This window comes from Gorilla gorilla, chromosome 4 (genome assembly GCF_029281585.2).
Source record: "Gorilla gorilla gorilla isolate KB3781 chromosome 4, NHGRI_mGorGor1-v2.1_pri, whole genome shotgun sequence".
Taxonomy (NCBI): domain Eukaryota; kingdom Metazoa; phylum Chordata; class Mammalia; order Primates; family Hominidae; genus Gorilla; species Gorilla gorilla.
Genome location: NC_073228.2, coordinates 95,462,023 through 95,473,319, shown reverse-complemented (window position 1 = coordinate 95,473,319; position 11,297 = coordinate 95,462,023). Strand labels below are relative to the sequence as shown.

The 11,297-nt window shown below is 44.6% G+C and overlaps 1 pseudogene; it reads right to left on the bottom strand.

The window, feature by feature from the left end:
• Window positions 1–522: 522 nt before the first annotated feature.
• On the bottom strand, window positions 523–981 carry LOC101145928 (small ribosomal subunit protein uS13-like; annotated as a pseudogene).
• Window positions 982–11,297: the final 10,316 nt, after the last annotated feature.

Sequence of the window (11,297 nt, the reverse complement as noted above, 5' to 3'; positions counted from 1 at the left end):
ATAGGACTATGGCTTTATTAAAAAGAGGAAGAGAGGCTGGGCACAGTGGCTCACGCCTATAATCCCAGCACTTTAGGCAGGCCAAGGTAGGTGGATCACCTGATGTCAGGAGTTTGAGATCAGCTTGGCCAACATGGTGAAACCCCGTCTCTACTAAAAATACAAAAATATTAGCCGGATGTGGTGGCACATGCCTGTAATCCCTGCTACTCAGGAGGCTGGGGCAGGAGAATTGCTTGAACCCAGGAGGCAGAGGTTGCAGTGAGCTGAGATCGTGCCACTGCACTCTAGCCTGGGTGACAGAGTAAGACTCAATCTCAAAAAAAAAAAAAAAAAAAAAGAGGAAGAAAGAGAAGGAAATCTGGCCTCTCTGTCATGTGAGGACACACCAAGAAAGTGGCAGTCTGCAAGGCAGGAAGAGGGCCCTCACTGGGGAACTGAGTCAGCCTGCACCGTTTTTTTGTTTTGTTTTGTTTGTTTGTTTTAAGGTCTATAAACTATTAACAGACAAGGCCTACAGACTTATTTCTTCTTGGACACACCCACAGTATAGCCACGGTAACCAGTGGTCTTAGTGTACTGGCCTCGGACATGAAGGCCCCAGAAGTGGCACAGCCCTTTTTGGGCCCAAATCTTCTTGGGTCACTCCAGGTCTTCATGGAGCTTGTTGTCCAGACCATTGGCTAGGGCCTGGCTATATTTTCCATCCTTTACATCCTTCTGTGTGTTCAAGAACCAGCCTGGGATCTTGTACTGGTGTGGATTCTGCATCATGGTGATCACACATTCTACCTCATCCTCAGTGAGTTCCCCCACCCTGCTGGTGAGGTCGATGTCTGCTTTCCTCAACACCACATGAGCATATCTTTGACCCACACCCTTAATGGCAGTGATGGCAAAGGTTATTTTACACCACTCATCAATGTTAGTGTTGAATACTCTCAAAATATGCTGGAACTTTTCAGGGATCACTAGAGACATGGCAGCAGCACAGTGGCAGCACGTAGGCCTCCTGTGGAAACAGCCTGCACCTTGATCTAGAACTTCCCAGCCTCCAGAACTGGAAGAAAATAAATTCATGTTGCTTAAGCCAACTAGTCTATGGTGTTTTGTAATGACAGCCCAAGCTGATAAAGACAAGAAAGTGGGGATGCTGGTGTTACCAGTGCTGCTTATCTTCTCCTTTTACTATTAAAATTTCATCTTTGGCCAGGCGTGGTGGCTCACACCTGTCATCCCAGCACTTTGGGAGGCTGAGGCAAGTGGATCACTTGAGGTCAGGAGTTCGAGACCAGCCTGACCAACATGGTGAAACCCCATCTCTACTAAAAATAAAAAGTGTGTTGGGCATGATGGTGCACACCTGTAATCCCAGCTACTCGGGAGGTTGAGGCAGGAGAATCGCTTGAACGCAGGAGGCAGAGGTTGTGATGAGCCAAGATTGCACCATCGCACTCCAGCCTGCACAGCAAGAACAAAACTCCATCTCAAAAAAAAAAAAAAAAAAATCATCCTTGTGAAGAAAAGGGAAGGGCAACCCTAAAAGTATTTGTTTCTGTACGTGAAATAGCAACTGAGAGGATTATCAAAATTAATGAAGGTTCTTCCTGATTGCATAAGTTCTAACGTAGGTGTCTCTGTCCAACTTTGTACCCCTCCTTCATGGTGATAGTGTTCCCTACTCCACAACTTTTAGCCTTGAGGTATGTATGAGCTAATAAACAGTGAGCCTTGGTTAGCTTAATCTTATCACCTTGGCCACCATGAATAGTTTGAGGATGGGCAAATGACCCAATACTCGCCAGAGGGATACAAGAATAATTTGGGGAGGATTTCTGGGAAATTTTCTTGCTCTTGCCAAACAGTTGTCAGGACAGATGTTCTCTCTTCCTCTGGAAATCGTTGTATGTCGAGTTACCTCAGCTGTTATTTACTGTGAAAAAAGCCAGGATATAAATGAAGCAGACACAGACAGGAGCAGAGTTGAGAGACTCAAAATAGAAGTCAAGCTGGAGCCCTGATCTGATTATACCTGAAACCTGACTGCCTCTTGCACTTTTTAGCTTTGTGAGCTAATAAATTTCCTTCATTGCAGAAGCCACTTTGAGTCTGGCCTTTAATTACTTGCAGCCACAAACATCCTTCTGATAGAAGGGAAGGCTAAGCCCATCACAACGAGATAATTATTATTCACAGGAGAACACTCAGACCTTGTCACTCTTTGTATCTGCACCTGACCCAATTCAACCCCAAATGCCTTCTTTGTAAAGACATTTGTACATCCTCTCAAGTATTACGTCTCTGCTAATTGCTAGTCCATCTCATAGCCTGAGGCACTTTACTCTGGAGCACATTAAACTGGAACGTACGTTAATTTATCCTCTCGGATCAACAAACTAAGGTCTCTGATAGACTAAATGGAACAAAAGGATGAACATTTGAGGAGACACTGCAAGGGAGTATATGTAAGAAGATCAAAACTCCACTAAAAAGAGTTGAGAAATGATTGTAAGATCACTGAAAAAAAAGGCCTTAGAAGCAGAATGGGAGCTCACAATGTAATAAATGGAAGCCAATTACAAATGACAGGAGGCCGAGGGGGATATATTTTTGTTATAGTTGGAATAATACACTTTAGCTAAACGCTTGTTGACTCAAGGGTCAGAAGGTGTTTGTTTGTTTTCTTCTGTGTGTATGTATGGTTTTTTGTTTGTTTGTTTGTTTGTTTGAGACAGAGTCTTGCTCTCTCACCAAGGCTGGAGGACAGTGGCACTATCTCGGCTCACTGCTACCTCCACTTCCTGGGTTCAAGCAATTCTCCTGTCTCAGTTTCCTGAGTAGCTGGGACTACAGGTGCCTGCCATCATGCCCGGCTAATTTTTGTATTTTTAGTGGAGACAGGGTTTCAACATATTGGTCAGGCTGGTCTCAAACTCCTGACCTCAGGTGATCTGCCCACCTTGGCCTGCCAAAGTGCTGGGATTACAGGTGTGAGCCACCGCGCCTGGCCATATGTGTGTGTTTTTAAATAAATTTTGAACACAAACAGAGAAAAGAGAATGGGTGGTGCAGGTTTTTGGGAAAGAGCGGATTTTAGTTGAAAAAGCAGAGGAAGCCCCAGACATTGCACAGTTTAGGCTTTAACCCTGTCCAAGAGGGCCATTAGTGCCTCAGATCTACTCAGTGCGGACCCTAAAGTCCTTCCCACCCCCATGAGCCACCTGTCAGGGTGTGCTGAGAAATCAGCCAGGGGGAGCAGAGTCACTTAAGGCCAAGAGGAATTGTCCTGGGGATTGGTTAGTAGGCAGAAGAGAGAGAGAGAAAAAGAAGAAAATCCGCGCATGGGGGTCGGATGCCTCCAGGTGAAGAAGGCGAGGCATAGAGATCTCTTAACCACTTTTTATATAAGGAGGATGTTTCTGGCTGCAAGCAACTGAAGGCAAGACTCAAAGTGGCTTAGGCAAGAAGGAAATGTACTAGATCACAATGCTAAAATGTGCCAGAGTCACGTGGCATCAAATATGTTACCAGTGGTAGTTATCCATATGGATCTGCAGCAACCTCAATTCTTGCCTCCTCAGAAGAAAGAATTCGACTAAAGAGCATAAGGCAGAAGGTGAAACCAAGGCAAGTTTCGGAGCAGGAATGAAAGTTTATTAAAATCTTTAGAGCAGTAATGAAAGGAAGGAAAGTACACTTGGAAGAAGGCCAAGCAGACGACTTGCAAGACCAAGTGCACCTGTTTGTTTTGTTTTGTTTTGTTACAGATAAGATCTTCCTATGTTGCCCAGGTTAGAGTGCAGTGGCTATTCACAGGCATGATCATAGTGCACTACAGCCTCGAATTCCTAGGTTAGAGCAATCCTCCTGCCTCAGCCTCCTGAGTAGCTGGGGGGACTACAGAGAAGTTTAATTTAAAAAACAAATCATTTTGAGTAGGAAAATCCAAAGAGGATCTAATTACTGCAGGTTAATGAAGATCTATGAGGAAAAAGTTTAAAACCGGGATGATGTAGCCCAGAGGTCACCAACTTAAGTGCCTTCAATGACGAGGTAGGTTCTGTCTAAGTGAATTGTGTGCAGGGGGTACACAGGGGCTACTCAGCTCCAGCTGATTGGTGCCCTCTGGAAACATCAGCTTGTGTTACTGGATTTTCCAACTTTTTTCAAAAGCTAGAAATGTGTGTGTGTGTGTGTGTGTGTGTGTGTGTGTGTGTGTTGAGAAAGAGAGAGAGAGATCAGAAAAAAAGGTCATTTTCAGACAGAAAAGGAAAGAAGAAAAAATGAAGTCAGTGAGCCAATGAGCCATGTTCTCAGAATTTTCCTTTAGTGAAGTCATCCTAAAGGAGCCTGAGGATCAGACAGATCACCAGGGCATCATTTTCCACCTATGGTCACTTCTCCTCTTCACCCAACACCTGGAGAACAACCCATGGGGGCACGTGGAATTAACAGACAATGACCAGCCCTACCTTCAGTATGCAAAGGAAAATCATCTGAGGATTTTGTCAAATGCAGTTTCTTACTCAAGCCGGTCTGGGTGAAGCCTGAGATTAGCATTGTCCAAGCAGCTCCCAGACATGATGCTGCAGGTTCACAATTTGAGCAGCAAGATTTTAGAGCAGATTTTTCAAACTTTTTTGACCACCACTGCATTTTACTTGGCAAGCTAGAATACATATACAAATGTACACATATAATTGAAACAAAAATTTCAAAAGATGAAACTTATTTCATTACATGGGTGTACCCTGATGTTTTTTATTCAGTCCCACTGTTTTACCCTATTCTATGATGTTATATTTTATTTTGTAAATGTTGGTCATGACTCACTAAATAGATGTTATGGTCCATTAATAGCTTATGCTATAGACAAGCCTGGACAACATGGCGAAATCCTGTTTCTACCAAAAATGCAAAAATTAGCTGGGTGTGGCGGCCTGCACCTGTAATCCCAGCTACTCGGGAGGCTGAGGCATGAGAATCACTTAAACCAGGGAGACAGAGGTTGCAGCGAGTCAAGATCGCATCACTGCACTCCAGCCTGCGCAACAAAGTGAGACTCTGTCTCCAAAAAAAAAAAAAAAAAAAAAGCTTATGATATAGAGTTTGCAAAACACTTCTATTAAATTTATATTCAAACCCTTTCTATTACTTTTTATCATTTAATTATTTAATTTAATTTAATTTGTTCTTTAGAGATAGGGTCTCTCTCTGTTCCCTAAGACTGGAGTGCAATAGTGTGATCATGGCTCACTACAGCTTCAACCTCCTGGGCTCCAGCAGATTAATTAAGATCTGTGAGAAAAAATTTAAAACTGGGATGATGTAGCCCAGAGGTCATCAACTTAAGTGCCTCAGTGACAAGGCAGGTTCTGTCTAAGTGAATTGTGATGATTCTCCCATCTCAGACTCCTGAGTAGCTCGGACCACAGGCACATACCCCCATGCCTGGCTAATTTTTGTTTATTTTTTGTACAGACGGGTCTCCCTATGTTGCCCAGGCTGGTCTTGACTTTAGTGTCAATCAGTCCTCCTACCTCAGCTTCTCAAATCCTGCAATTACATATGTGAGCCACGAACCCAGCCCACTTTTTTTTTTTTTAATGTGAATGTCTTTCCATGTCTTCAGAGGACAGAGAGAAAAAGAAGAAAGATCTTGTAAACATTGCCTGAGAAACATAGACCAGCAGAGATTATAATAACAGCTAACAGGGGCCGAGTACTTACTATCTGCCAGGCGTCTTAGTTCATTTGTGCTGCTATAACAGAACACCACAGACTGGGTAATTTCTGAAGAACAAAAGTTTAATTTTGAAGTTCAGGAAATTCAAGATCAAGGTGTTGGCAGGTGCAGTTGTCTGGTGAGGGCTGCTTTCTGTTTCCAAGATGGCACCTTGTTGCCATATCCTCCAGAGGAGCACCATGTCCTCACATAGTATGAGGTGAAAGGACAAGCAAACTTCAAAAGACAAGAAAACACTGTGTGAAGCCTCCCTTAAAAGAGCCTAATTGCATTCAGGAGGGAGAAGCCCTTGTGACATAATCACCCTTTAAAGGCCCTACCTCTTAATACTATGACATTGTTCATTAAGTTTCAACACCTAAAATTTTCAGGGGACGAATTCAAACTATAACACCAGGAGTATGGTTAAGCACATTTGCTCCAGGACCAGAACATGGGTTAAGTGTGTAGCTTCCAGAGGCAGATTGTCAGGGTTGTAACCACAGTTTAGCCAGTTACAAACTTGAAACCTTGGACAAGTTACTAAACCTGTCTGTGCCACAGCTTTTTTATCTGTAAAACTAAGATAATAACATAGACTGGTGTCGCAACACACATCTGTAGTCCAATTACTGGGGGGACTGAGGCAGGAGGATCATTTGAGCCAAGCAGTTTGATATGGTTTGACTGTGTCCCCACTCAAATCTCATCTTGAATTCCCATGTGCTGTGGGAGGAACCCAGTGGGAGTTGATTGAATCATGGGAGCAGGTCTTTTCTGTGCTGTTCTCGTGATAGTGAATAAGTCTCATGAAATCTGATGCTTTTAAAAATGAGTTTCCCTGCACAAGCTCTCTCTCCGCCTGCCACCATCCAGGTAAGATGTGACTTGCTCCTCCTTGCCTTCTGCCATGATTGTGACGGCTCCCCAGCCATGTGGAACTGTAAGTCCGTTAAACCTTTTTTGCTGTATAAATTACCCAGTCTTTGGTATGTCTTTATCAGCAGTGTGAAAATGAACTAAGTAAATTGGTATGAGTAGAGTGGTGTGCTGCTGAAAAGATACCCAAAAATGTGGAAGCTATTTTGGAACTGGGTAACAGGCAGAGGTTGAAACAGTTTGGAGGGCTCAGAAGACAGGAAAACATGGGAAAGTTTGGAACTTCTTAGAGACTAGTTGAATGGCTTTGTCTAAAATGCTGATAGAATATGGACAATAAAGTCCAGGCTGAGGTAGTCTCAGATGGAGATGAGGAACTTGTTGGGAACTGGAGCAAAAGTGACTCGTTATGTTTTAGCAAAAAGACTGGTGGCATTTTGCCCCTGCCCTAGAGATTTGTGGAACTTTTAACTTGAAAGAAATGATTTAGGGTATCTGGCAGAAGAAATTTCTAAGCAGCAAAGCATTCCAGAGGTGACTTGGGTGCTGTTAAAGGCATTCAGTTTTATAAGGGAAGCAGAGCATAAAAGTCTGGAAAATTTGCAGTCTGACAATGTGATAGAAAAGAAAATTCCATTTTCTGAGGAGAAATTCAAGCTGGCTGCAGAAATGTGCATAAGTGACAAGGAGCTGAATGTTAATCTCCAAGACAATGGGGAAAACGTCTCCAAGGCATGTCAGAGGTCTTCACGGCAGCCCCTCCCATCATAAACCCAAAGGCCTAGGAGGAAAAAGTGGTTTTGTGGGCCAGGCCCAGGGTCCTTGTGCTGTGTGCAGCTTAGGGACTTCGTGCCGTGCATCCCAGCCACTCCAGCCATGGCTGAAAGGGACCAACATAGAGCTCGGGCTGTGGCTTCAGAGGGTGCAAGCCCCAAGCCTTGGCAGCTTCCATGTGGTGTTGAGCCTGCAAGTGCACAGAAGTCACAAATTGGGGTTTGGGAACCTCCACCTAGATTTCAGATGATGTATGGAAATGCCCGGATGCCCAGGCAGAAGTTTGCTGCAGGGGCAGGGCCTTCATGGAGAACCTCTGCTAGGGCAGTGCAGAAGAAAAATGTAGGGTCAGAGCCCACACACAGAGTACCCACTAGAGCACTGGTTAGTGGAGCTGTGAGAAGAAGGCCACCATCCTCCAGACTCCAGAATGGTAGGTCCACCAACAGCTTGCACTGTGTTCCTGGAAAAGCCACAGGCACTCATTGCCAGCCTGTGAAAGCAGCCAGGAGGGAGGCTATCCCCTGCAAAGTCACAGGGGTGAAGCTGTCCAAGACCTTGGGAACCTGCCTCTTGCCTCAGCATGACCCGGATGTGAGACATGGAGTCAAAGGAGATCATTTTGGAGCTTTAAGATTTGACTGCCCTGCTGGATTTCAGACTGCATGGGGCCTGTAGCCCCTTTGCTTTGGCCAATTTCTCCCATTTGGAACAGCTGTATTTACCCCATGCCTGTACCCTGATTGTATCTAGGAAATAACTAACTTGCTTTTGATTTTACGGGCTTATAGGCAGAAGAGACTTGCTTTGTCTCAGATGAGACTTTGAACTCTGGACTTTTGAGTTAATACTGAAATGACTTAAGACTTTGGGGGACTATTGGGAAGACATGATTGGTTTTGAAATATGAGGAAAAGAGATTTGGGAGGGGCCGGGGTGGAATGATCTGGTTTAGCTGTGTTCCCACCTAAATCTCATCTTGAATTCCCACGTGTTGTGGGAGGAACCCAGTGGGAGGTGATTGAATCACAGGGACAGGTCTTTCCCGTGCTGTTCGTATGATAGTGAATAAGTCTCATGAGATCCAATGGTTTTAAACATGGGAGTTTCCCTGCAAAAGCTCTCTCTTTGCCTGCTGCCATCCACAAAAGCTGTGATTTGCTCCTTCTTGCCTTCTACCATGATTGTGAGGCCTCCTCAGCCATGTGGAACTGTCAGTTCATTAAACCCTTTTCCCTGGCTGGGCACAGTGGCTCACGCCTGTAACCCCAGCACTTTGGGAGGCTGAGGTGGGCGAATCACAAGGTCAGGAGATCAAGACCATCCTGGCCAACATGGTGAAACCCCATCTCTACTAAAAATACAAAAAAATCAGGTGGGTGTGGTGGCACGTGCCTGTAATCCCGGCTACTCGGGAGGTTAAGGCAGGAGAATCACTTTGAACCCAGGAGGTGGAGATTGCAGTGAGCCGAGATCGCACCACTGCACTCCAGCCTGGTGACAGAGTGAGACTCCCTCTCAAAACAAACAAACAAACAAACAAACAAATAAACCAACCTTTTTCTTGTATAAATTACTCAGTCTCGGTTATATCTTCATCAGCAGCATGAAAACGGACTGATACAGAGTTCAAAGCTTCAATGCCCTATGATTGTGCCTGTGAGTAACCACTGCACTGCAGCCTGGGCAACATAGTGAGACCTCATCTCTAAAAAAGAAAAAACAGCAATAATACACACACAGTCAATGGGGCTTTTGTAAGGATTTCAGTAAATGTAAAGCTGTATGTGTAAAGGACAATGTATTGCACACAGCAAGTGCCATGATCATCGTTACTAAGTATTTCACAGGAGTTATAGCATTTAGTTTTCTAATAATCCTATAAGATAGTATAGCAAAATGATTGTGTGGCCCAGTTTGCAATTATCACTTATATGCTGACAGAATTTCTATTTTATTCAATGCATCCGTCCCTCAAAGGTGACTTGAGGGTGAATCCTGGTTAAACAGGCAACCAAGGCCGGGCACAGTGGCTCCTGCCTGAAATCCCAGCACTTTGGGAGGCTGATGCGGGTGGATGACGAGGTCAAGAGATCGAGACCATCCTGGCCAACATGGTGAAACCCCCCATCTCTACTAAAAATACAAAAATTAGCTGGGCACTGTGGCGTGTGCCTGTAGTCCCAGCTACTTGGGAGGCTGAGGCAGGAGAACTGCTTGAACCTAGGAGGCGGAGGTTGCAGTGAGCCGAGATAGTGCCACTGCACCACTCCAGCCTGGTGACAGAGCGAGACTCTGTCTCAAAAACAAAAAAAAAAAGAAAAAGGAAAAAAAGGGCAATCAAATAAACCCTCTCCCCTTGCCAGTGACTGCTTAAGGAAGAGGACATGAATCGGTTCTGGCCAGTGAACCATGAGACATCTGGGAAATGTTCCCTCTCGCTTAAAGTAAAATGAAAGAAATGGCCTATCTTCTTGCACTGGATGTTGTTCTGTCTGCATGTGATGCCAGAAATGGTAGCACACATTTGAAAACCATGAGGGAGGCCAGTAGAGAACAAAGTGAAAGGCATGCTCATGGATGCGGGTAAGTATGGTTATCATCTTCACTACAGATGGGAAGGTAAGGCCTAAACAAGCATAGGAAATTTCCAAAAGTCACACTCAGGGAGTTGCCTATTCTTTATCCACTATACTATGATAGCTACATTTTTACTTATTTATTATTTATTTATTTGAAATGGAGTCTCGCTCTGTCACCCAGGCTGGAGGGCAGCGGTGCGATCTCGGTTCTTTGCAACCTCCGCCTCCCAGGTTCAAGTGATTCTCCTTCCTCAGCCTCCTGAGTAAGGGAGATTACAGGTGCCTGCCACCACGCCTGGCTAGTTTTGTTTTTTTTTTTGTATCTTTAGTAGAGATGGGATTTCACCATGTTGGCCAGGCTGGTCTCAAACTCCTGATCTCAAGTGGTCCACCCGCCTTAGCCTCCCAAAGTGTAGGGATTACAGGCATGAGCCACCATGCCCGACTAATAGCCACATTTTTGAAGAACGCATAGTCACCTTCTAAAATGCCCTGAGGATATGAAGTAATGGATATGGAAAACATTCCAGGATCAGTTATCCATCTCAAGACCTTTAAGGCCAGTAAAAATATTTATTTATTGGAGGTAGACAGGTTGTGGACCTGTTAGCACGTACAGCATTTATGTATTTAATTTGTGCTGACTGGGCACGGTGTCTCACACTTGTAATCCCAGCACTTTGGGAGGCCGAGGTGGGTGGATCCCCTGAGGTTGGGAGTTCGAGGCCAGCCTGGCCAACATAGCAAAACCCCATCTGTACTAAAAATACAAAAATTAGCTGGGCATGGTGGTGGGTACCTGTAATCCCAGCTACTCAGGAGGCTTAGGCAGGGAGAATTGCTTGAACCAGGGAGACCGAAGTTGCAGTGAGCTGAGATCCCACTACTGCCCTCTAGCCTGGGCGACAGAGCAAGATTCCATCTCAAAAAAAAAGAAAAAGAAAAAAAAAAGGTCCTACAAGAAAAGTCTGAAACAATATAGAAAATCCTGTGTTCCCACGCTGAAGTGCTTAGAGTCAAAGAAAGAAGCCTATCAAAGATTATACTTATACATTCAGAATGCAGTGCATTCTCACCAGGTGCAGTGGCTCACACCTGTAATCCCAATACTTTAGGATGTCGAGGTGGGAGGATCGCTTGAGGCCAGGAGCTCAAAGCTGCAGTCAGCTATGATGGCACCACTGCACTCCAGCCTGGGCAACAAAGCAAGACTCTGTCTCCACACCTACAAAAATTTTTTTGGACTACAGTGCTTTAAATTGAAAACAATAAATATTTTAAACTCCACTTATCTGCAAATAATGACTTGGAAACTAAATCACAGATCATTCAGATGA